General features: G+C 39.0%; 1 protein-coding gene across 1 annotated transcript in view; it reads right to left on the reverse strand.

Moving 5' to 3' along the window:
- FNDC3A (fibronectin type III domain containing 3A) overlaps nt 1–25,885 on the reverse strand; it is a 223,333-nt gene extending 197,448 nt beyond the window's left edge. The window contains exon 1 of the mRNA XM_004714055.3: nt 25,843–25,885. The gene's annotated coding sequence lies outside the window, so the exon portion shown is untranslated. The remainder of the gene's footprint in view (nt 1–25,842) is intronic.
- Between the last annotated feature and the right edge of the window lie 153 nt (nt 25,886–26,038).

Below are 26,038 nucleotides of genomic sequence, written 5' to 3' on the forward strand. Positions count from 1 at the left end.
TATCAATTGTGGAATACTACTCAGCATCAAGAAGAAGCAGAGTATCAATTGTCGAATACTACTCAGCATCAAGAAGAAGCAGAGTATCAATTGTCGAATACTACTCACATCAAGAAGAAGCAGAGTATCAATTGTCGAATACTACTCAGCATCAAGAAGAAGCAGAGTATCTTGGACACATCTCAAGGGTATCATACAAAGTGGAAAAGTTCATTTCAGAAGGTTACTTACACACATGACATATAATTTATTTACAAACATTTAAAAAATAACAATCAACAGAATCATTAAATCAGCCATTGCCAATGAGTAGGGATACAATGGTGTGAAGTTGCAGTTATCAAGGAATAGCATAAAGGAGTTCCTATGAAGTGATGCAAACACTCAGTATTGTGTTTGCAGGTTTAATGTACATGAATAAATATGATAAGCTTTACACTATACACATGCACACCCACAAACACACAAATGAGTACATGTAACAGCTGGCAAAATATGAGATTTGTACATCTGATCAGAGTAATTTGACTTGACACCATATTACAGTTATGTAAGATATTAGCCTTTGGGCTTTATTTGTAATTGAGTGTAAAATTACATTAAAAAAGACAAACCATAAAGTGAAAAGATAAGCCACAGATTACTAAAAATTACTTATAAATCATATGTCTCATAAAGGATTTCTATATAAAATATATAGATTTTTAAATCTGTAATTTTATAAAAAGGGCTAAAGATTTGACAAAGCACTAAAAAAACTATATGGATGACAAATAAGCACTTGAAAAATTGCTTAACCACATTAGTCATTTGATAATGCAAATGAAAACCACAAAAGTACACTATGACACAGAGACTTCTGAAAGGGGGTGACATAGGCAGACACACTTCACAGACTCTCAAAGATCCTGGCATCTACTGGAAGAATGGATGATAGTCCTGGAATCCTAAACTTCAGAGGAATAAGTAGAGAAGTCGACTGACTACCAACTAGGGAGACTGAAGAACTGTCAACGGAGAAAGAAAGACAGGTGAATTGTTAACTGGTTTGACACAGCAGGGCCAAAGTTAATTCTGCTTGCTCTGGACCAGCACAAGTTACGTACATTAGTGACTGCCATCAAGAAGGTAGGATCCACCCTTGTTTCGCACACTCCCAGAGAAGTGGTTAGCCATACATCTCAATCCAGCAGCCAGTATACAGCCCCTGTACAGCCTATGCGCTGTTTGAAGTCAGAACCATGTTAGCCGTGAACTGACTTCCGGTGCACTAGTCCCACCAGTAGTGACAAATGAGTGCCACCTCATCAGATCGGCATACAGCTGGACAAACTGAGTAGGCAAGAACACCTGCCACAGAGAACTGCTTTTTTGCCAGTTGCACTTTAAGCCCTAAAAGAGTTACTTTCTGGGAAGAAGCAACAACTACATCAGGACCAGGTTCCTGAGTGCAAGGAGGCCAGCAGGAAAAAGGTCAAGTTTCCACTCTTACTGCCCTCCAAGCCTACAGGAAGCTGGCAAGGAGTCCATAACGGATACTAAAGACTGTCGGTTTTCTCCTCTCTTGGTCCTGCATCAGTTTGTTTTCTCCTTTCTGTTTTCTTTTTAAAGAAAACCAAAAACCCTTTTGCTCTGCTTACCTTTCCCTTTCTTTACTTTTTTCTTTTAATCCTTGCCTTTTTCCTCTTTCCTTTACTATTCTCTCTCTTTTTTTCACATGTGTGTCCCCCGCTGTACTTTTGCTTAACGTATGTTCTACTCTTTGCTTTTACTTATTTTTCTATCTATGTTTTTTTCTGGCCTGCTTCCCCCTACTTTTTTTTTAATACTTAAAGAAAAAAGCACTTTCTTTTTGTGCTGCTCTTTTCATTTTCTTCCTGTGGGTTTTTCCTCTTTTCATTGCTAGCCCACCAAAATGGACACAGTAACCCTTCCCACTGGACCCAGCCCTGTCTCCATATCTCTACCCAAAAAAGAGGACACTCCCTGCCATCAGGTCATTTCCAACTAATAGCAACCCTACTGGACAGGGGAGAACTGCCCTGGCAGGTTTCCAAAACTGTAACTCTTTATGGGAGAAAAAAGCCTCATCTTTCTCCTAACGAGCAGCTGGTGGTTTCAAACTGCTGACCCTTCTGTTCAGATTCCAACATGTAGCCTCTACACAACAGGGCTCCTTATCGACACATCAAATGACCACCACCAGCAAGGACCCTCCTACCACTACTATCAAGGTCCACTACACACCCCTATAATGTCTGATCATCCATAATTAGCTGAAAACAATAGCCAAACTTGACCTCTACTGTGCTATACAAACTGTGTAGAGAACTGTGCACACACATCTATCTACACTGCTTACACAAAAAGGTAGAAAGTGAGTGGCTTAGGTCTCACCCAACATAAAATCATCAAGACAACACCGCACAATGTCTCAGAGCCACCAGAGAATTTCAGCTCACACAAAAAAACAAGACAAAAATGAGGAGCTGATACCAAGGTCTCAAGCAGAAAGCAAATGTTTTGAGAATGATGATGGCAACACATGTACAAATGTGCTTGACACAATGGATGGGTGTATGCATTGTGATAAGAATTGTACGAGCCCACAATAAAATGATAAAAATAAACAAACCACGGCAGAGTAGATAAAACAAGTTACCAATAAACAGAGCCAGAAGACCTTTCTAAAGAAAAGTCAAAAAAAAAGAAGAAAAGTCATTGGAACTAGCATGAGGAATTCAAAACAATGTTGTTTAGACTCTTCCAACAGATTGAGGCCACAGGTAAAAAAAAACCAGATAAAAACTTAAAAAGATTTTGGGGCAAGTTTATAAGAATCAACTAACAAAAAATATGAAAAACTAAAACTATACAGAAATAGAAAATAAGACTACTCTAAGATTTCAGAAACAGGCAATAAATTGAAAGACCAAATAAGAACACTTTTATCAATGTGAAATAAGAAAATATTCAAAAATTGATTGTGGTGATGACCGCACAACTCTTCTTAGTATAATTGAACTACTGAATTAAATGATATATGAATTATATGCAAATTAAAAAGAAAATTATCATCAATACCTTTAGGTGCATATATACAAAAATCCTCAATAAATTTCTAGTCAGTAGACCCCAAATATGCTTTAAAAAAAAGCATGACCAAGAGGGAATACCAGGCGAGAAAGATGGTTTAGTATTAGAAAAACAAAAGAAAAGAAACACATGATCATATCAATTGTCACAGAAAAGGCATTTGACAAATCCAACAATTATTCCTGATCAAAATGTTCAACAGGTAGGAATGAAAGGGAAAATCCTCAACATAATAATAGACTTATAGATACACAAAATGAATGTATCTCAAATGTCAAAAAGAAGTAAAACTCTATTTGCAGATGTTATGTGCCTATACATATAAATCCCAAAGATTTAGCAACAAAACTATTGTAACTAATCGAAAGATCCTGCAAAATTGCAGGATCGAAGATCAACATGCAAAAATCAGCCAGATTCCTTTATACTAACAGAGAAACCTATGAAAGGAAATCAGAGAAACAATACCATTTTCAATAGCCACCAAATCAGAGAAATGGAAGACTTGTACAAAGAAAACTATAAAATACAACCAAAAAGCCAAAGGATACCCACATATATGGAAAAATATACCACACTCATAGATAGGTAGACTTAACAATGTAAAAATGTCAATACCACTCAAAGTGTTCTATAAAGGTACTGTAATCCCGATCCAATTCCTAGCATCATTTTTTATAAATGTGGAAAAATCAATCAGCAACTTTATGTAAGAAAAAAAAAAAAGACTTCAGTTAGCCAAGGCACTACTAAAAAAAGGAAAAGAAGAAGCCTCTCAGTTCCAGGTGTCAAAATCTACTAGAGTCTCAAAGGGCACACAGACCAACTGATACAACAGAATTGAAAATTCTGAAGTAAATCTGATCACAAAAGACAGATTATCTTTGGCAAAAATCTAAAACATTAAACGGGGAAGAGATAGTCTCGTTTTAACAAGTGGTGCTAGCAAAACAAGATTTCTATATGCAGAAGAATGAAACAAAGCCCATATCTCATTCTACATACCAAATGAACTCAAGATGGATCACAGATCTAAGTGTAAAACCTAAAACAATAAAGATGCTCTATGGAAAACTAGGGGAAATTTTAGAGGAGTCCTTATACATGGCAAAAATAAACAACATCAATATAATGAAAAACGCAAACATCAGAGACAAAGTAGATTACTGGGGTCTCCAAAAAATAAGCATCAAAAGATTTCACCAAAAGAATAAACAGAGAAACCAGAATGGGGGAAAAAAAAATAGAGGGAATGACATAATAGGCAAAAGAATAATCCCTAAAATTTAGATAACTTCAACACCTCAACAACAAAAGACAAATAATTCAATTTAAAAAATGGGCAGAAGACATGAACAGACACTTCATCAAAGAAGACATTCGGGAAGTCAACAAACAGAGGAAGAAATGCTCCCCGTAATTAGCTACTAGGAAGGTGAAAACCAAAACAGTGCGATCTCACCACACCCCAGCACGAGCAGCGAAGCACAAGCACAGAAAACAAATGCTTGTGAGGCTGTGGGAAGACCGAACGCTCAAGGGCCACTCATAGACTGCAAAATGGTGCAATAACCGTGGAAAGAGTACAGCACATCCTCAAAAAGATGTGAATACAAATATGAGACTCATTAAAAAGCCCTCTACTTGATATACATCCTACATACATGTATATCCATGTTCATACATGCATGCATATCCATGTTCATTAAAGCAAAATTCACAATAGCAAAATAATGGAAACCACCCAAATGCTCATTGTTGGAAGAATGGACGAAAAAAACTTTGGGACACACACATAATGGAATACTACAAAATGCTAAATAATAGCAATGAAACTGAAAAACTCCTTCTTCATCATTGGTGAACCTGGAAGACATACATCATGCTACGTGAAATTAGTCGCAAAATGACAAATATTTTAAGGACCACAATTGAAAAAAGTTAAGACTTTCACACTTGAAGAAACATTCACAGATACACTGGAATTAGAAATACTCTTTAATGATTATCCGAGGCATGAAGAAGAAGGCGGCAGAGGCGTTCATGAGCTAGAGAGTACACGTGTCCACTTTGGTGACGGGGGATGCTATATACAATAGGAGGGGCGTTGGCCAAAAAAAAAGATGGTAGTAATGGAAGAAACTGGGAAATTTACAAGCATTAAAGGAAATACCGTGTACACTTGAGTATAAGCCAACACGACTATCAGCCAAGGCACCTAATTTTACCTCAAAAACCATAAAAAATGTGCTGAAAAACCCGCTTATACTTAAGTAGATAGCAGAAGCAAATACTGTGATACACACAATCTTGCAACAGTGCTCTACCACTAGATGTTTGGATAGACAGGCTGAACAAGGGTGGGAGAGAGAGTGGGAGTACACATACATATATATGTATATACAGATTTGACAAAGAGTATTTGCATATGTGTATTGACCACACTACAAATACATCCCTGAATTTGGCCTAGCACACGGGTATGAAAAGTTCTTACATGCAAGCAAATCCTTTGAGGGAATGAGCTACCGGGCCTGGCAAATCAGGATAGTAGTCTTGTGGAACACTGAAGTCAACTGGCATGACAGAATTCACCAAGCCAATGTTCTACATCCTGCTTTGGTGAGTACAGTCTCAGATTCTGAAGCCTTGCCAACAACTATCTAAGGTACAACACTTGCTCTCTCCCCAATTGGAAAGAGAAGAATGATGAAAATTGAAAGACATATGGAAATAATTAGTCCAACAGACCAATGGACAACACAAATATCAGCCTCCATAATAAGGCCAGAAGAATTAGAGTGCTTGGCTACCATACCAAGTGCTTTGTAAAGGATCACACTAGAAGGTCGCGAGAGAAAGAGCTTCTACCCCCATCAAGAGTTACCGTCACCAAAACCAGAGGGCTCTGCCATGTCTATAGGGTCACTATGGGTCGAAACTGGCTCCTTGACAGTGAGAAGGAACTATTTAGAGAGTAGAAGGGAAATGTAGAATAAAACCCCAAATCATAAGAGACCAGACTTACTGGAGGAACAGAGTCCAATACTATATATATATCCCTTACTCATCCTTCTGGTCCAGAACTGAACTCATCTCATGTTAGGATAATCAACCACTTCAGATCAAAAGGGTAGTATTTACCTAAAGACAAAATACAGAAATTAGAAAAGAGAGATGAATGGATAGAAGAAACATGAAGAAATGGGATAAATGGTGGTATACTGAGGGGATTTCAAAGGATAAATTGAAACCAAATGTGCATGAATTCACAATAAAAAGTTAAAAAAAAAAGGTTGAACATTGATCAAATCTTGTTGGAACAGTGATCTAATGTCCAACTTCCTATGATACTTTCTGTATCATTCAATATTTGTTCACACAATACTTTGATCACCATTTCCTGTCAGTTTGTCCTACTGTGCTGGTTTGCGTGTTGTTGTGATGCTGGAAACGATGTCACTTTTTCAAATACCAGCAGGTCATCCAAATTTAAATGGGCTTGTGACCACAGGCACAGAAGCTAAAATACACAACCTATCACAAAAGGGATTATGGCAAATTAGATTATGGCTAGAAGGGACATATCAACTATTTGACGACATCTCAAATAAGCCAAGACTCTTGATAGAAACATGGAGCCCAGGTGGCATGGTGAGTATCCACAAGGACAACAGGTCAAACCACCATCCACTCCTCAGGGGAAAGATGGAGCTTTTTACTACCAAAAAGAGTTACTGTCTCAAAACTCACAGGCGCAATTTATCCTGTCCTGTAGGGTCACTACGCGTCAGCATCGACTCCTCAGTACTAAGTAGTATTAGTCGTCATGAAACATACTAATCATGGGTATGTCCTGCTTAAGACGTTTCTCCTCATTTTCCCACCACATAATTACTAATTCCTCTGTCCAGTCAATCTCATTTCCTAGTATCCCGATGTAACTTTTTGCAATGGTGGCATGTTCTCTACCAGCTAGCTATGGAATAGCTACTATATAATAACCGCTTAAAATGTGGTTAGAACTGAGAAATTGAGTTTTTTATTTACTTCAATTTACATATCAATAGTGGCCAGGTGGCTACTAGATCAGTGGTTCTCAACCTTCCTAGTGCCATGACCATGACCCTATAATACGGTGCCTCACGTTGTGGTGACCCTCCAACCATAAAATGATTTTCATTGCTACTTCATAACTGTAATTTTGTTACTGTTATGAATCAGGCAACCCCTGTGAAAGGGTCGCTCAACCCCCAAAAGGGTCACGACCCACAGGTTGAGAACCACTGTACTAGATTGAACAGTGCAGCAAAAGCAAAATCTGAATTAAAATAGCATAACATCCAGACTGCTGTTGTATTCTTAATTGTATTTATCACAGGTTCTAGCCTATTTTCCCTCCATTAACCAACTTTAAAATACAAGAGGAGTAAGCCTGTCTGGTAGCATAGTGGTTAAGCACTAAGCTGAGATATGCAAGGTCAGCAGTTTGAACCACCAGCGGAGATAAACAGGGCTTTGTACTCCCATAAAGAGTTACAGTCTCAGAAACTCACAGAGGCAGTTCTACCCTGTCCTACAGGGTCACTATGAGTTGGCTTCGACTCAATGGCGGTGAGTTTTTTCATTTGATGATTCTCATACATGTAGCCAGAAACAGATTTCACAGTACAAGTGTTTTCTTCCCATCTGACTTAAAGTTTAGAAACAGTATTGTGCTTTCTTAGTCAATGCCAAAACTTGGAATCTGTTTCCTTCCTCGTGCATTCTTTCTGACCTTTTCCTTCTTAACTTTCTTATTCATATCTATATTCTTATTTATTTTACCTAAATTTGTTCTATTCTAATGATGCTGTTATAATAATAGTGACAATTGCCTAGATTAGGAGTCAGAAAATTTTTGTTAACGGAAGAGCCAATCCTTTCACTCATAACATTTTTTAAAAATCTTGACAAACCATAAATGTATTTTTGCAAACAAACTGAATTACTATTATCTGAAAAGTAGCCTTCAACATTTTTCAATTTTACTTCAGAGCCATATGTAGGTGCCAAAAGAGCCCATATGGCTTGTGAGCCAGTTTGCTGGCCCTGGCCTAGAGCTGGTCTCTATGAACTAGTCCTGGGATTGGTGTTTTGGCTCCACTTATCTAAGCAGCAAGGAGCCCTGGTGGCACTGTGGATTATGCATTGAGCTGCTAACCCCAAATTAGCAGGTTAAGCTCAGCAGGCACTCCTCAAAACAAAGAAGAAGCTGTCTGCCCCTTAAAAATGTACAAGTACAGAAACCTGGTAGAGGGTTGTTGAGAGTCAATTCAACGACAGTGGGTTTGTTTTATCTGTTTGGTTTTTGTCTATAAAGCATATATAGGAAAAAGCAAAGGGGTCACCGTGGATCACAATCATAGTGTAACTGAGGGGCGTACAGGAAAAATAAAGAAGCCCTGGAGGCACCGTGAGTTCATCACTGGACTGGTAATCAATAAGGGAAAAAGATAGTGTTGACCACTCCTGTAAAGGTTTAGTCTCAGAAGCCCTAGAGAGTTCTCCCCTGTCTTACAGGGTCACTCTCATCCCTGGGAGTGGGTTGGGGTTTTGATAAATGAAAAACAAGGCGCTCTGGTGATACAGTTGCTTACTTACTAACCAAAGACACAGCAGTTTGAACCCACCAACCACTCCAAGGGAGAAAGATGTGGCAGTCCCCTTTATAAGGATTATAGTTTTGGAAACCCTATGGGGCAGTTCTGCTCTATTTTACAGGGTCACCAAGTTGCTGGAATTGACTATAAAATACATTTTCCAGAAAAAAGGTGTAGATCAAGAAATCCAATGAATCTGTCTGGTCCTTTGCCATCTAATTAGAAGAAGGAAAGATTACAGGGGCCTTAAAGCCATGTGTGAAAAGGCATGGGAACCATATCTGACCTCCTTTGGCTTCCCCCTGGTCACTAGGTAGACATCAGTTAAGCCTTTTCCTACGGCACTCTACTTCTGTGCTGCGTTTGATCATTCATTCCAATGGTCATGGAGAACTCACGGATAATACTGACAATTAAGTGAGGGGTTCCATAGGAATTAACAGGTGACCATAAGCCAGGATAAGAAAATACTGATGAAACGGTCATTGGTCCCCATCAGTACCTCTCCTCCGCCAGCAGCCAGCTTTCTCTCTCGTGCCCAGGCTCTCAGCCACATGGTCTGTTGGTGCCTCACTGGGCCAGGAAGCCAGTCTGCTGCTTTGTTCTGTCTCATGGTCTCTGTGCTACAGCCTCTCTGGTACCTCTGGCCTCAGTCTCTGCCACTTCAGACAGATCTCAAACACACCCCACTTGCGGCTCTCCTTCCTTGATGGGACTGGACTTCTGTCTCTGCTTCCGAGATGGCTCTTCTACCCAGAGGAATAGCTTGGACGAAGGTGTGGTTTTGTCTTTCAGAAGCCCACAGACCAAGGAAACAAAGGGTGGTGACTTGGTTCAGACCCTCTATTAAGGTGAAGACAAAGCATTTCTTCTAAAATAGTATCATGACCACAGGTATAGAGGTTAGAATTTATATTACATCACATAATGGATTACAGCTAAAATTAAGGCCATGTTAATTGACTATAGCTCACATGATAAATGAAACCATAGACGATTATATACTTCAAAGGGTATATTTTTCAAAGAGTCTCATTTTTCAATCTGGAATGTAATATATATATACTACACATACACACATGAAATGGTAATCATTGTATTAAGATTGTGAAATTATGGCACTTTTCTACTTTTCTCTAGTTCCCCAACTTTTTTTGTAATATGGTTATACTACATTTACAGTAATACATTTGTATATTAAGAAAAATTTTGACTTAACAAGTTTTGAAGAGCCCAGGCAACCAAAGAGTTACAGATGGCTTATTTACTATTTAAATATCAGATAAAGACCATACTAGAAAGAAGGAATAGGAGGTCCACTTCTGAGGAATAAGCCACTGAAAATCTCATAAATAGCAGTGGGATGTTATCTGACGCAGTGCCAGAAATAAGTCCCTATGTTGGAAGTCACTTAAAACACAACTGGGGTGGAGTGACTTCTGCACACCAGAGTAGACCTTCATGACATGGATGGAATTAAAGCTGTCAGGACCTCACTTGCTGATGGAGCACAACTCAAGGAGACAGCTGTGATTATTCAATCATAAAGTGAAACGTATGAAGACTAAATACAGAAGTCATCAAACAGAAAACAGAAAAATCAATATTCTAGGTATCAGGGAACGGAAGTGGACTAGCACTGGCCATTCTGAATCAGACAATACTGTCCTAGGCCAGGAAGACAAACTCAAAAGAACATTTCAAGATTTATCTTGATATATGTGATAGTTAAGACTTATTGTGCCAACCGGGTAGATAAACACATGTGACATTAATTGAAGGGCAGAGAGCCAAATGGTGAGCCTCGCCTTTCTGGTTCTCTGGTCTCTTATGATCAGACCAGTGTCCGGCTGCCTTAGCTAGTTCTTTGCCTCACTGGCAAGGATCACTTCCTGCAAGACATCCCTGAGGAGAAGCCACACAGACTTACCCCGATGCAGCCCTGGGTGCTGGAGCAGCTGCGTGGAGACCCCTTCCAGTGCTAAGATGCTTATAAGCTCACTGATTCGGCTTTCCTCCTACATTTGGCATTATTGCGTGTGTTTTATATACATATCAGTTTCTGGATTTGTTTCTCTAGTCTACCCAGGCTAACACAATATGCAATACTGTCTGTGACATGATAATATTTCTGTTAATAAGTCCAGTTAATATAGCTATTATTCAAATTTATGCAACAAATACTAAAGCTAGTGATGAATAATTGAAGAATTCTATCAACTTCTTCAGTCTAAAATTGATTAAACATGTAATTGAGATGCACTGATAATTATTAGTAATAGGAATGTCAAAGTTGAAAATAAAGAAGGATAAAGAGTTGAAAAATAATGGTTAGAGATAGAAATGGTGCTAGCAATCACATGAAGAAAAGTCTGTAACTTAGAATTAGGCTGCCTTCTAACATTCCATTAGAATTCATAAATGGAAAATATTTGACGGAAAAATTCTATAAACATGATATAAATTCTCATACCTCATATTTTGGTGAAAAAGGGCAACTTTATATCTTTCTTACAATCTCTTTATATTATGAAAATTTCAAACACACATCAAAGTAGGCAAAATAGTCTTTATAAGTCCCCATGAACACAGTTTCAACAACTCTCTTAACTAATGGCAAAGCTAGCTTTATCTATAACTTGTTCTATTGAATAATGTTGAAGATCAGCATATAAACTCATCTACAAATATAAAGGTTAATACTAATTAGCACAAACAGTTACCTCATGGGATTGAGTTCGATCTGGAGCATAGTGGTCAGTCTTGGATGGCAATTCAGTCAACTAGCATTATACAGGTCTTAAAGTTTTTGTGTTTTTAAATACTTCTTAAAGTTTACATTGTACTCCCCATGTGGTGAGTAGCTTACAGGTAGCAATCTAAGAAACAACGAATGGTTGTTACTCATGGATAACATAAGAAAAAGAAGGGAATCCAAGAATCAGAGAAAGAACTGGAATATGACTAGCTATCTCCACGAATCAATGCCTGTGGGAAACAGAAAGATTTCTCCCATGGGGTCTCCCCCAAATATATGCCATATTTAGCTGCTTGCTGCATACATGGCAAATGGCTATACCCTTGGAGGTCAACAGAAGTAGGTCAGGGGTTATTCTCCCTAAGGGTTATCAGCCATCTAGAGCAGGCGTCCTCAAACTGCGGGCTGCCGAGGACATTTATCCGGTGCGCCGGGTGTTTTTGTCTCATTTGTTTTTTTACTTCAGAATAAGATATGTGCAGTGTGCACAGGAATATTTTCATCGTTTTTTTAAAAAACTATAGTCTAGCCCTCCAACGGGTCTGAGGGACAGTGAACTGGCCCCCTGTTTAAAAAGTTTGAGGACCCCTGATCTACAGCAAGCCATCACCACTGTTTATCCCACAACAAGTAGGACCCACTCCCTCTGATAAGGATAGGAGTAAACTGTTTCCCTGAAAGAGAACCCAGGGAGGTCAAGCCCACCCAAGGGTGACCAAGGTTAGGCCGCCATCATTAGTCTAGGGTCCGCCCATCTTATCACATGTATACCTCTAGTTCCACCCCTTCCTATCATGTACACACCCCTAGCTCATCCCCTTCCTGTCATGCTTATGCCTATTGTACATCCCCTTCCTATAATGTGTATGTCTACTGTACTGCCCCTTCCTGTGACGTGTGGTTACCTGTAGATAAAAGCCTTGGTTAGCAAGAAACGGGGTCTCCAGCCCACCATGCCTCGCTTTCCTCTGCCCCACCTCACCTCAGCCCACGCTGTGCACAGACCTGGCTGGTAAGATCATGGCCATCCAGGAGGTAAACATGCTACCACGAAATGTGTCTGACTTCTTTATTCTAATCTCTACTCTATGTGACTTTACGATAATCTTTATATATCTTAACTATACAATTGCACTTACTGAGCCTGTGATTAGTTGTGGGGAGCTGGCTTTTCCCCCCATAAGTGCCCCTTCACCTTGTGACCAGAATAACTAGATGGTGCCCAACTACTGTGTTCTGTCCAGGAATACAAGAGAATAATCATTATAAAATGAGAACACCACAGAAAAGAACTCAACATTCTTAAAAGAATTCACTCTGTGGACCTACTAAGGTTAGAAGAACCCACAAAATTAGGAACCCTGAGTTTTCCTTTAAGTCCTGAATTTTCTTTAAGCTCTGAAAACTATACTCTGAAGCAACCTTTAAACAAAGTAACTGTTTAGACCAAAGAGTAAACACATCGCTCTTGAGTATTGCCCACACATACACACACATAATACTATTCAAATTTATGTTCCAACTGCAAAAGCTAGTGATGAAGAAATTGAAGAATTTTACCAACATCTTCAGTCAGAAATTGATCCAATTATGCAATCAAGATGCATTGGTAATTATTGGAGATTAGAATGCAAAAGTTGGAAATAAAGAGGAAAATATGGTCTTGGATAGAAACAAAACAGAAGATTGCTGGACAGAACTTTTCTTCAAAACACAAACGGCAACTGTATCTATGGACTTCTCTAGATGAAATACACAGAAATGAAACTGACTACATATTTGGGAAGAGAAGATGGAGAAAACACAATTATCAGCAGCTAAAACCAGGCCAGGGACTGACTGTGGAATAGACCAAAGTTCAAGTTAAAGCTGATGAAAATGAAAACAAGTCCACGAGAGCCAAAATATGACTGTGTTAGTCCAGGTAGACTAGAGAAGCAAATCCAGGGAGTCTCATATGTGTGTAATTAAGAACTTTATGTCAAAGAGCAATTGTACATTAAGAACACATCCTAGTCCAGTCCAGATCAAGCCCTTAAGTCCAATATTAGTCCACATGTCCAATACCAGTCTGTAAATTCCTCTTCGGACTACACAACACATGCAATAATGCCGAATGCAGAAAGATCACAGGCCAGTGGGTGGAAAGTCTTGTGGCTCCAGTGGCAGCAGAAGCATCTTAGTGCTGACATAGGTCTCCACGTGGGTCTTCCAGCTCCAAGGCTCTGGCTGCGATCAGCATAGCTCCATGTGGCTTGTCAACAGGAATGTCTTGCAGGGAGATGAAGCAAAGAGTGTGTGTCTTGCCTTCAGCAAGCTATTATCTCCTTAGCGCCTCCAAATGAGCTCAGCAAGCTTGTGACCTTAGTGACAGGCTAAACTCCATCCCTTTACTCTTAATTGTCTCAAGGTGGCACCAGATTCTGTAACTACCACAATGATCCCGAGTCTATCCAACCTGAATTTCGAGAACTCAATAGATTTGATACAGTAACACTAATGACAAAAGATCTGATGAGCCGTGGGAGAAAACTGAGAACATCATTCATGACAAAAGCAGAAGGTCATTAAAATGACAAGAAAGAAAGAAAAGACCCAAGTAGATGTCAGAATACATTCTGAAACTTGCTCTTAATTGCTGAGTAGCATATTAGGCCGGGATAACTACAGAAACAAATCCAGGGACACTCATATATGTATAAGAAAGAGTTTTATATCAAAGAGTAATTGTATATTAAGAAAACATCCCAACCCAGTCCAGATCAAATCCTTAAGTCCTATATTAGCCCATAAGTCCAATACTATTGCATAAATTCTTCTTTAGACTCATACAATACATGCAATGATGCAAAATGCAGGAAGATCACATGCAAGTGGATGCAAAATCTCATGGATTCAGTGGTGGTGGAAGCCTCTCCAGGCTGCTCAAAGGTCTCAGCATGACTCCACATGGCTTGTCAAAAGGAAGGTAAAAGAGATGCAGTGGCCTCCAGTGAGTCATTTATCTTGGTAGCCCTCCAATCAAGCTGCAGCCTGATTGACAGGCTAAACTCCACCCCTTCACTCTTAATACCCTCAAGTTGACACAAGATTATGTACCTATGTCCTCAAGTATAAGCCTATCTGAATATCAGCCGAGGCACCTAATTTTACCACAAAAACTGCATTAAAAATGTGATAAAAAAAAAACTCGGCTTATACACGAATATATATATATGAACTACCACAAGTAGCTAAAGCAAATGGAAGAAATAATGAAGTCAGAGCTGAACAGAAAAATTCAAAGGGTAGCACGAGAAAATAAAAGTAAAATATTATAATGAAATATGCAAAGATCTAGATTTAGTAAACTACAAAGGAAGAATATGCTCAACATATCTTAAACTGAAAGAACCAAAAAAATTCAAGCTTCAAGTTGCAATATTGAAAGATTCCATGAGCAAAATACTGGCGGATGTAGAAGAAGATAAAAAGAATACACAAAGTCAGTGTACTTAAAAGAATTAGTTGACATTCCACCATTTCAGGAGGTAACATATGAGCAAAAACGTATGGTACTGAAGGAAGTTCAATCTGCACTGAAAGCATTTAGCCAAAAACAAGGCTCCAGGAATTTATGGAATACGAACCAAAAGGTTTCAACAGCTGATGAAATGATGGTAGCACTTGCTCATGTATGCCAGGAAATTTTGAAGACAGCTTCTTGACAAACTGACTGATAGAGATTCATATCTGTACTGATTACAAAAATAAAGGTGACCCAACAGAATGCTCAAATTTTAGAAAGATATCATTGATATTGCACACAACCTAAACTCTGCTGAAGATCATCCAACAACAGTTGTAGCAGTACATTGACAAGGAGCTACCAGAAAGTCAGGCCAGATCACTGCTGATGTCAGATGGATGTTGGCTGAAAGCAGAGAATACCAGACAAATATTTTCTTGTGTTAAATGACTACACCAATGCATTTGACTGTGGATCTTTAAAATTGTAGATTATTTTAAGAATGAGAATTCCAGAACACTTCGTTTTGCTTATATGAACTTGTACATAGATCAAGAGGCAGTTGTGTGTACAAAACAAGGGAATACTGCATGGTTTAAAATAAGGAAAGATTTACAAGTATGGTTACATCCTCTCACCATACCTGTTCAATCTGCACGCTGAGCAAATAATCAGAGAAATTGGATCTCATTTTGAAAAAGAATGTGGTATCAGGACTGGAGAAAAGCTTACTACAACTTGCAACATGCAAAGGACACAACATTGCTTATTGAAAGTGAGGACTTGAAGCACTTGGTGATGAAGATCAAGGATTGCAGGCTTCAGTATGGATTATAACTAAGTGTAAAAGAATCCAAAATGCTCACAGCTGGACCAATAAGTGACATCATCTTAAATGGAGAAAAAAATTGAAGTCAAAGATTTCATCTTGCTCATATCTATAATCAATGCTCATGGAAGCAGCAATTAAAAGATCAGATGATGCATTGCACTTAGTAATTCTTCTGCTCAAGATCTTTTAAGAGTGTTGAACCACGATATTTTTAATCACTTCATATGTATGCTAAAGTTGGATATTGAATAATATAAGACCAAAGAAGAATTAAAGTATGTGAATTATGGTGCTAGTGATGAATACTAAAAGTACCATGCATTGTCAAAAGAACAACCAGATATGTCTTGGAAGAAGTACAGCCAGGATGCTGCACAGAGGAAAAGATGGCAAGATTTTGTCTCTCATACTTTGGACATGTTGTTAGCAGAGACTAGTCCTTGGAGAAGGACATCATGCTCGGTAAATTAGAGGGGCAGAAAAGCAGAAGACCCTCAACAAGATGGAATGGCACAGTGGCTGCAAAGGGCTCAGGTATAGGAACACTTGTGAGGATGGAGCAGGACCAGGCAGTGTTTCATTTTGTTGTGTTTTTTCTTTTGTTTTGTCATTGGCTTTTTGTTGTTGTTTTGTTTTCTTTTGTTGCTTGGTTTTGCTCTTTCTTGTTTTTGTGCATGCTATTATCTCTGCAGGTCTGTCGAAATAAGATAGGTTGGATGAACAATCTGGAGGAGAAAATAACGGGACTGACAGTTCCGAGAAGACTTGGGAGAGGGTGAGGTGGGGAGAAAGGTAGTGGTGTTAACAAACTCTGGGACAAGGGAACAACAAGTGATCCAAATTGGTGGTGAGGAGGGTGTAGGAGGCTTGGTAGGGCATGATCACGGGTAATGTAACTGAGAGCAATTACTGAAACCCAAAAGAAGGCTGAGCATGATAATGGGACAAGAGGAAAGTAAAAGGAAATAAGAGAAAGAACTAGAAGAAAAAGGGAATTTATGGAGGTCTAAAGCCTGGCATGTGCATATGTAAATTTATTTGTATATGAGGATGGGGAAATAGATCTATGTGCATATATTTATAGGTTTAGTATTAAGGTAGCAGGTGGACATTGGGCCTCCTCTCAAGTACTTCCTCAATGCAAGAATACTTTGTTCTATTAAGCTGGCATTCCAGGATGTGCACCTTCCCAATGTGTAAGCTGAATACCAAGCGGGTGCATAAGCAAATGTGGTGAAGAAAGCTGATGGTGCCCAGCTATCAAAAGATATAGCATTTGGGGGTCTTAAAGAATTGAAGGTAAACAAGCGGCCATCTAGATGAAAAGCAAACAAAGCCCACATGGAAGAAGCACACAAGCCTGTGTGATCACGGGGTGCTCAAGGGATCAGTTATCAGGCATCAAAGAACAAAAAATCATATCATTGTGTGCTCACCTCCCTGATACGATTGCTGAAGGCAAATGGGTGCATAAGTAAATGTAGTGAAGAAAGCTGATGGTGCCCGGCTATCAAAAGATATAGTGTCTGGGGTCTTAAAGGTTTGACGGTAAACAAGTAGTCATGTAGCTCAGAAGCAACAAAGCCCACATAGAAAAAGCACACCCATCTGTGTGATCATGAGGTCTAGAGGGATGAGGTATCAGGCATCAAAGAAGAAAAAATCCTATCATTGTGAATGTCGGGGAGTGCGGTGTGGGGACCCAAAGCCCATCTGTAGTCAACTGGACATCCCCTTACAGAAGGGTCGTGGGGAGGAGATGAGCCAGTCAGGGTGCAGTGTAGCAACGATGAAACATTGCTTTCATCGTTTAGGAACTTTCCTCTAGTTCCTAAATGTTTTGTCCCCCCACCTCCCCACTATCATGATCCCAATTCTACCTTAAAAATCAGGCTAGACCAGAGGATGTACACTGGGGTACAGATAGGAACTGGAAACACAGGGAATCTAGGATGGATGATCCCTTTAGGACCAGTGGTGAGAGTGGTGATACCTGGAGGGTCGAAGGAGGGTGGGGTAGAAAAGGGGAATCTATTACAGGGATGTACATATAACCCCCTCCCTGGGGGATGGACAACAGAAAAGTGGCTGAAGGGAGACGTTGCACAGTGTAAGATATGACAAAATAATAATTTATAAATTATCAAGGGTCCATGAGGGAGGGGCGAGTGTGGAGGGAGGGGGAAAAATGAGAAGCTGATGCCAGGGGCTTAAGTGGAGAGCAAATGTTTTGAGAATGATGAGGGTAGTGAATATACAAATGTGCTTTACACAATTCATGTATGTATGGATTGTGATAAGCATTGTATGAACACCCAATAAAATGATTTTAAAAATTTACTTTTGTTGGTACTTCATTAACTGAAATTTTGCTATCGTTATGAATTGGCGACCCACAGGTTGAGAACTGCTGCCATAAAGCAAATAGAAGTGTCTTCAAAGCAGTTCCACGTGTGACGTGGGGTGCCTCCAGGCAATTACTTGGGGAACTAGGTTCGTTGACCCACCAGCTAGAACCAAAAGCCTTCAGGTGGCGGCTTGGAGCAGAGTGCCCTCTCAGTATTTATTGGCAGTCCTGAAGGAGTTCTGCAACACTGTCCTGCGCAGATTTTAGGCATCCACTTTAAATTGTTTATGCTTCAATATCCTCAGTTTATGATACTAATAGTACCTACCTAAGAGGGTTGCTTTAAGGATTAATTTAAATGATGCATATAAAGGTGTTTGGAACATCACCTAGATCATAAAATCCAAACATTTATGACCAGTGAGTCAATTCTGAGTCATAGCAACTCTGTAGGGCAGAGTAGAGTTCCTCCTTTTAATTTTCGAGACTGCAGCTCTTAAGCCAGCAGAAAACCTCATTTTCCTCCGAGAGCAGCTGGTAAATTTGAACCAATCTCATCTTCTCTTCATGGTAGTAGCCTGCTGAACCCCAGCGCTCCTCTAAATTATTAAGTGGAGGAAAATAGCTATGCATTCTCTTTTATAAAGAAAGCACTTGGAATTTTAGTCAACAAAATGTTTACAGAAAGCCTACTATCTTTACAGAACTTTGAGAGATATAATTCAAACTCATGTTTCCTGGTCTTCAAAAAGTTCCATTATCTTTGAATTCCATTTTTCCATGAACTTTTTTGAATAGAAGGGCTGTTATTACTTTCAATATATAGTGCAAGACCAGGCAAAAATTCATTTTGCTATACTTAAGGTTGTCATGAGAGGGTCCTGACTCAATAGTACTGAACAGTCAAAAAAAATTTAAGCATTTATATGACACTTTGATGCTTCCCAATATTTCCTTGGGTCCTCGCAATATTTCTGTGATAAAAACCTTATGGATATTATCCTCTATTTTAAGTGCTCAGGAAAAAAAGATCATATAGCTGACAAGTGATATTAAAAATAAAAACCTAGGTTTTTGAGTCATCATCTGAAATACTTCTTCAAAATCCAATCTAGAAAATGGAAACAGATATAGTAGTAATGGTGTTTAATGCAGTGACACTTCAAGCATTGATTGGTGGGGAAAGAACTGTTCATTTCCCCTTTAACAAAAAAATCAAAGTTCAACAAGTCACAATTTTACTAGGCAGCAATTGATGAAGGCTGTAATTTAATTTATAAAGTTGATAATACCTAAAAATTTAAGATGGTACATTTGATTTTATAAAGTATGAAAATCCTAATAAATAAAAGTGCAAAATATAAGTTTGGGAGCTTTGTTTTGGTTACATGATTATAATATTTATAACTAGTGGGAGGTAGGTGGAAGGGGCTCATTGATTCTATCTGAGCTGCTCCGTTATGAAAGGATACCCCTAAAAAAAAAAAGGTTATTTTCCCCCCCAAAGATATGTACAATCTTATCACCTTCAAATTACTCTCCATTACACTTAATACTTTTGTCAAATCTGTGATTCCATTCTTGGAAACATTTTTCAAACTCATCTGTTTGGATGTTTCTTCACCTCTTCTTCTCAAATCACTGTCCTTTCATGTCCCTCTTCATTCACGGAAACAAAAAGAAGTTGCACGGAGTGAGGTCAGGTTATGAAGATGCTTTGGGCAAGAGAAACATGCTGGTTTTTGCCAAAATCTGGTGCACTGAGATGGTTGCTTGAGCAGGTGCATTGTCATGGTGGCAAAACCAGTCCCCTGTCTGCAACAAAGCAAGCCTTTTTGGTCACACACTGTTTCACGCAATCTTTTCAGAACCTCTAAATAGAAAGCTTGATTAACAATCTGACCAGGTGGAACAAACACCAAATGCACAAAGAGCTGACATTTTACATCCGTTCGGGAAATTGATGGATGTCCAGGACAAGGCTTGTCATCAATTGACATTTAATCTTTTTCAAAATAAGAAAATGGTACACTTGAGTTTTTACCATAGCGCTGTTCTTGTAAGCTGTGTTCAACATCACAACATTTCTGCAGCATTTTTCCCCCAAGTAAGAAAGAAAATTTCACAGCCACACGCTGTCCTCTGAAATCGGCCATCACTAAAAAGAGTTCCCAGCGACAATACTTTTACAAAAAAAAAAAAATTCACTGTGACCAGATAGAACCCTCCCAGGTGTCGCCACTGGGTACACTTACTCAGAGTGAGTTGCTGGATGCTTGCCTGGCAGGGAAAATGCGTATTCTGAAAGATTCACGCAATGCAATTCAATTAGTTTTTTTGGGGGGGGGGTGCCCCTCCTATATATCTTTTATTTTTTCTAGAATCTAATAACATTATTCTTAATATGCCAAATGTTTAATAAATTTAATAATGTCTGCTGAATGAAAGTTCTTATACATACTTGCTTTAATGACGGCCCACAACATAGAGCAACCATAGCCAATAGGTTTATGAGCCACACTATTCATCTGGTAATGGTACAATAATTAAAAACTTAATGTGCTGAGGAAATAAGAGATGTCTTAGAATTCCAACAATACATATATACATGTGTACATATATATCCAACTATCCATACAGAGAGAGATCTACAAATTAAGAAAACTTAAAAGTTTCAAACAAATATAATTTCAAAAATAACTGATACGTGTCCTTTAAATTATCATAGCTCTGTTAATAACCTGGAGGAGCCCTGGTGCTATAGTGGTTATGCAATGGGCTGCTCACCACAAGGTTAGCAGTTCGATACCACAAGAGGAAAATGAGGCTTTCTACTCCTGTACAGTCTTGGAAATCCACTGGGGCATTTCTAGGGAGGTTGTTATGAGTCAGCACTGACTAGATGGCAGTGAGTTTGTTTTGTTTGTTTGATTAGGCTGGGCTCTCTGGAAAAGCAAAATCTCCATACTAAATATATATCTCCATATACTAAATATGTAATGTAGATAGGAGCCCTGGTAGCATTAGGAACCCTAGTAGTGATTACACATTGTGCTGTTAACCTCAAGGTCAGCAGTTCAAAATCACCAGCTGCTCTGCAGAAGAAAGGCAAAGCTTTCTCTTCCTAAAAGAGTTAGTCTCAACAACAACAAAAAAAGTTAGTCTCAGAAACTCAAGGGGTCAGTCTACTTTGCCCTATGGGGTTGTGGTGAGTGAGAAATGATTCCATGGCAGTGACCTTGGGTTTTTTAGCTTAAAAATTGTGTGTGTGTGTGTGTGTTTGTATATGCATTTATACCAAGAACATGACTCGTACAGATGTAGAAGCAGGTAAGTCCAGCCCAGTCCAAGTCAGTGGGTCAGATGTTAAGCTGGAGGATTTTCCTGACTCACGTAAGTAGCTTCCAGGACTGACATCCAGGAAGCTGGAACATGATCCTGGCAGCAACCCATGCCCATGGCTGCAGTCGGCTGGCAGTATTGCAGACCTCTGAAATTTCCCAGGGTCAGCAGGCAACATGGTGGGCTAAAGGTTGCTGTGACAGAAGCAGGGTCCACCGCAAGAAGAACCAAGCTTTCCCACACAGTCTGCTTAAATAAGCGAGAGTAGGTCACAGACCGGTGGAGAGTCCCTTTCAAATGCCTCAGGGCTGTGACCTGAGTGAGGAAACTGTACTCCTCCTTAACCCTTTACCACTGCCTTGCTGCCCACAGTATATGACAATAGCTCTGAACTAAAAATCATTTTTCCCATGGCACAAAAAGTAGCTTTTTTTTAAAAGGCACCCTAATGGGGCTAAGGCAAGTGCACTACTGAGAGAACTTATCTGCAGCATCCAGTGATTGCTGCGACATGTTTAAACACATTTTATTTGGAATAAGCCCATGTATGTTTGAACTGGAAGCCTAGTAGCAATACTTTGTGACTCACCCACATATATACTTTATAGATTACCCAGCCAATTAACAGCGAGTGAATTAGGCAACATGCCAAATTCAGCCTATAACTCCTCTGGTTTGGTTCAGTCCTTGAACTAAGAATAGTTTATACACTTTGAAAGGTCTGCAAAAATAATGAAGAAATAAAAAAGAATATTCAACAGCCTGTAGTGCTCTACAAGGCCTGAAATGTTTACAACCTGGCATTAAACAGAAAAACTTTTCCAACTCCCAATCTGAGCTAGGAAAACAAGCATGTATCTTTACACATAATGCTTAAGATACAAATACATCAAAGTAGATGATGCATAGTTCTTTCAGCGCTAGGTTCAACATGATACAAACTATTCTTGTTCAGTGATGCCTATTTCTCTGTGTCCAGGTCTGAGGCTGAGTCAAATCTCTTCTAAGCTTTCTTTCCTATTTCCTACTACCTGTTCTTAGATACTATCACATTTGTTTCCTTACCACTTCTTCCAACTCCATCTTTCTTTCTTTCTTGAAATGTTTTTCCCTTTGCTGTCGAAATCCTTCCTAAATGTCAAGGCCTATTTCCTTCAAGTGATCATTTTTGCCTGCACTGGCCACATTTCCTTTCCATCAGTACCACACAATTTAATACTGTCATAGTCTTACTAATGATTTCCTGTGAGTTAGTCTAGAACCTCTAACTAGTATGCAAACTATTTGAGGAAAGAAAACATACCACACTGTCTCTGTGTCCCCCACTTTAATAATACCTCATCATCTTCGATGTATATGCTATCTTCCAAATGTATCTTTCTCATTTGGAAACATCACGGATGATACTGATAAAGGAACCTGTAGTACAGACCATAGGCTGTACTACAAACTTTATGTTAGAAAGACAAGGAAAAACACAATAGTGGGAAGTTAGATAAGGATTAAAAAAAAAAGACTAGTACATAGTACTAAGAACATTATACAATTATAAAAGCTCACATTAAAAAAAAAAACAACCAAAATTTTCTTTTGACATCATCAGCCATTAGCTTCCTTTTAACAAGCAGTTGTTGGCATTTGTATGCAGAGTTCCATTTTGTTTTTTGCAATATAATAAACTGAAGCACAAGACTCAATGGGGGTGGGGAGGAACTATGGATAGGGACAAAGGGACTCAATGGAATAGTCACGGACAGCATTCCAAATCTTTGTATTTACAACACACCCAGTAGCCAGAGTAAGAATTGATTCCATCCTAAGCCTATCTTCAAGTTGAATGTGTATAAAGTCAGATCCATTAGGTTCTGTTCAGATTTAACATAAGGTAGTCAAATGTTTGTCTTAGTATAATATACAGTCTATGCCTTAAAACACTTCTCAAAACACCTAATCTTGAACATAATAATAAACCAATTGATTATCAAGGAGATTTCAATTCACAGTGATCCCATAGGGTTTCTAAGACTGTAAATCTTCCAGGGAGTAGACAGCTCTTCTTTCTTCCAAAGAGCTTCTGATGGGTTTGAACCACCGGCCTTACAGTTAGCAGCCAATGTTTAACCCATTGTGCTATCAGGGTTCTTTCAACAGAATACAGCAATAATAATAATGTTTAGCTACAAGTGGCAAAGTAGCACGTTTGTTATTAAAAACCACTATATGTACCTCCAAAATTCAACACATTAGACTGTTACATGGTTGGTTCCTAACTATAAGTTATATTTAAGCCTGACGTTCATAATCTGGGGATTGCATGTATTGGGAATTTAATGTGCTAAGGAACACCAGTGGTGTAGTGGCTATGTGGCGAACTGCTAATCAAAAGGTTAGCAGTTTGAAGCCACCGACTGCTCCATGGAATAAAAAAGAGGTTTTCCATTCCAGTAAAGTATTACAATCTTAAAAACTCACAGAAGCATTCTACCCTGCCCTATAGGGTCACCATGAGTCATAACCAACTCAATAGCAGTTAAGTTTGCTTGGGTGAGAGACTGCTGAAAATTTAAAAATAAAACAAAAAAAACAAAACCCCCCACATAATCTTTCAATTATCTGGCTAATAAAATTGAAAAACACCTCAATTTATTTTCAGGAAAGATGTACCAAGAGCATTTAAAAAAAAAAAATAATACCACTACCACCTTTTGGCTACTTCATCAAATTGCATTCTTAAAACTATGTCAAAATATAAGACATAAAAGTCTTGGATACGGAGCCCTGTGCCTTAGTGGCTATGCATTTGGCTGCAATCTGCAAGGTCAGCAGTTTGAAACCACCTGCCAATCCAAGGGAGAAAGGAGCTTTCAACTCCTGTAAAAAATTACCATCTCAGAAACCCATGGGGACAGTTTGTCCTATAGGGTTGTTGTGAGTCAGCACTGACTAAATGGCAGGGAGGGTTTTATGAATATAAAACACATATAAACAAATCATAAAACAAATACAAATATTACTGTCTGGTTAGTGACAGAAGAGTTTTTCTTAATCAGTTATAAGATATGCTTAATGTTATAGTGATGAGAATTTATAAGTAAAAGGTAATCATGAAATGCACAGGAAAATAAAATATAAATGCACAGGAAAATAAAATATATCAGCTCTCAATCATTCACATGAAGAGAGGAAGGGATGACTCAAGTCCCCCCAAAATTCCCTAATGCCTATAATTAATTTGGGAGAAGAAAATTATCCTTATAATTAAGCTTGATAGAAGCCAGTGTTAACCAGGAGGTTATTTTTCCACAGTGATTCTGAGGGTTCACACAAAATGATAAAGAAAAAAAGGAGCTGTTTCAGAAGCATACACGTGGCTAAAGGCAACCAGTCTGGGATTAAAAAGTATTTCCACAGTAAACCTACACATCGATGACTGAGAGATGATCTATGAAGGGCAAGAACACAATTCAATGTTACAATGCTAAAAAAAAACTAAACTTACTAACAAGATGTTTTTCCTACCACGTTTTACCATCCCTTCTTCCCACTAATTGAAAATATTAGGGATAGCAACAATTCTAGTGAGCTAAAAAGCTAAAGGCATAATTATAGGTTGCATTTTACAAAACACGTTAAAATTTTCATTACTGTCTTTTGTTTGTTCCAGTTTCAGTTGTCCCAGTGGGTGTTACTTGAGAAAAACCGAATTGAACCCAAGAAATATCGAAAAAGCCAAAGATTCATTTCTCTTGAACGTTTTTAGTTGATTTAAGAGAAGAAACCCTTACAAGATGGCAAGAATGGAAGATTTAGAAAATACACAAGCACTAAATATTTACCCAAATACAAGACATAACCACAAAACTGATTAGTGTCTGTTTAACATATGGTTCAGACTCTCGAGTGACATATGTTCTGTGGCGGTGCCAGTAATGGCACAATCATAAAATATTATACTCAAAGTACTTCTGAGTTCAACTGCGGCTGTTTCATTCCCATTACACACGGGAAAAAACACACAAACTTTGGTTTCAAGAACTAAGAATCCAGACCACAGCCAGAGCAGAAAAATTGCGTGGCTTCGTTGAAAAGTCCATTGTGAACGCATACAAGATGTTACTGTTAGAAAAAAATGGGGGGAAAAAATCTTTCCACCCTTCGTAACTAACAGATGGTGCAACACAAAGGGGCAGAACGCACATAAAAATTGTGCAAAAGACAAAACCTCTCATTTCTCCTTCCTAGTACCTCTGGCCACCATTCCACACCCACCCACCGATAGCTCCGGGCTCGCAACGTCAGCCGCAATAAAAGGCTTACCGACTACATTCATTGAAACAGCCGCCGTAACGTGACGGCCGCATCAGGTAGGCGAAGGTCCCTTGACCGAACCCGGGACGTCCTGCAAAACAGCCGGGTCAGAAGTTCAAGATCCAGGTGGTCCTCCGCGGCCAGGCCGGCGCCATCCACCCCGCCTCCGCGGTGCACAGGTGGCTCCCCGCCCCCGCCCGCCGGG

Source organism: Echinops telfairi, unplaced genomic scaffold (assembly GCF_000313985.2).
Source record: "Echinops telfairi isolate 266 unplaced genomic scaffold, ASM31398v2 ScPeMD7_24;HRSCAF=84, whole genome shotgun sequence".
Lineage (NCBI taxonomy): Eukaryota > Metazoa > Chordata > Mammalia > Afrosoricida > Tenrecidae > Echinops > Echinops telfairi.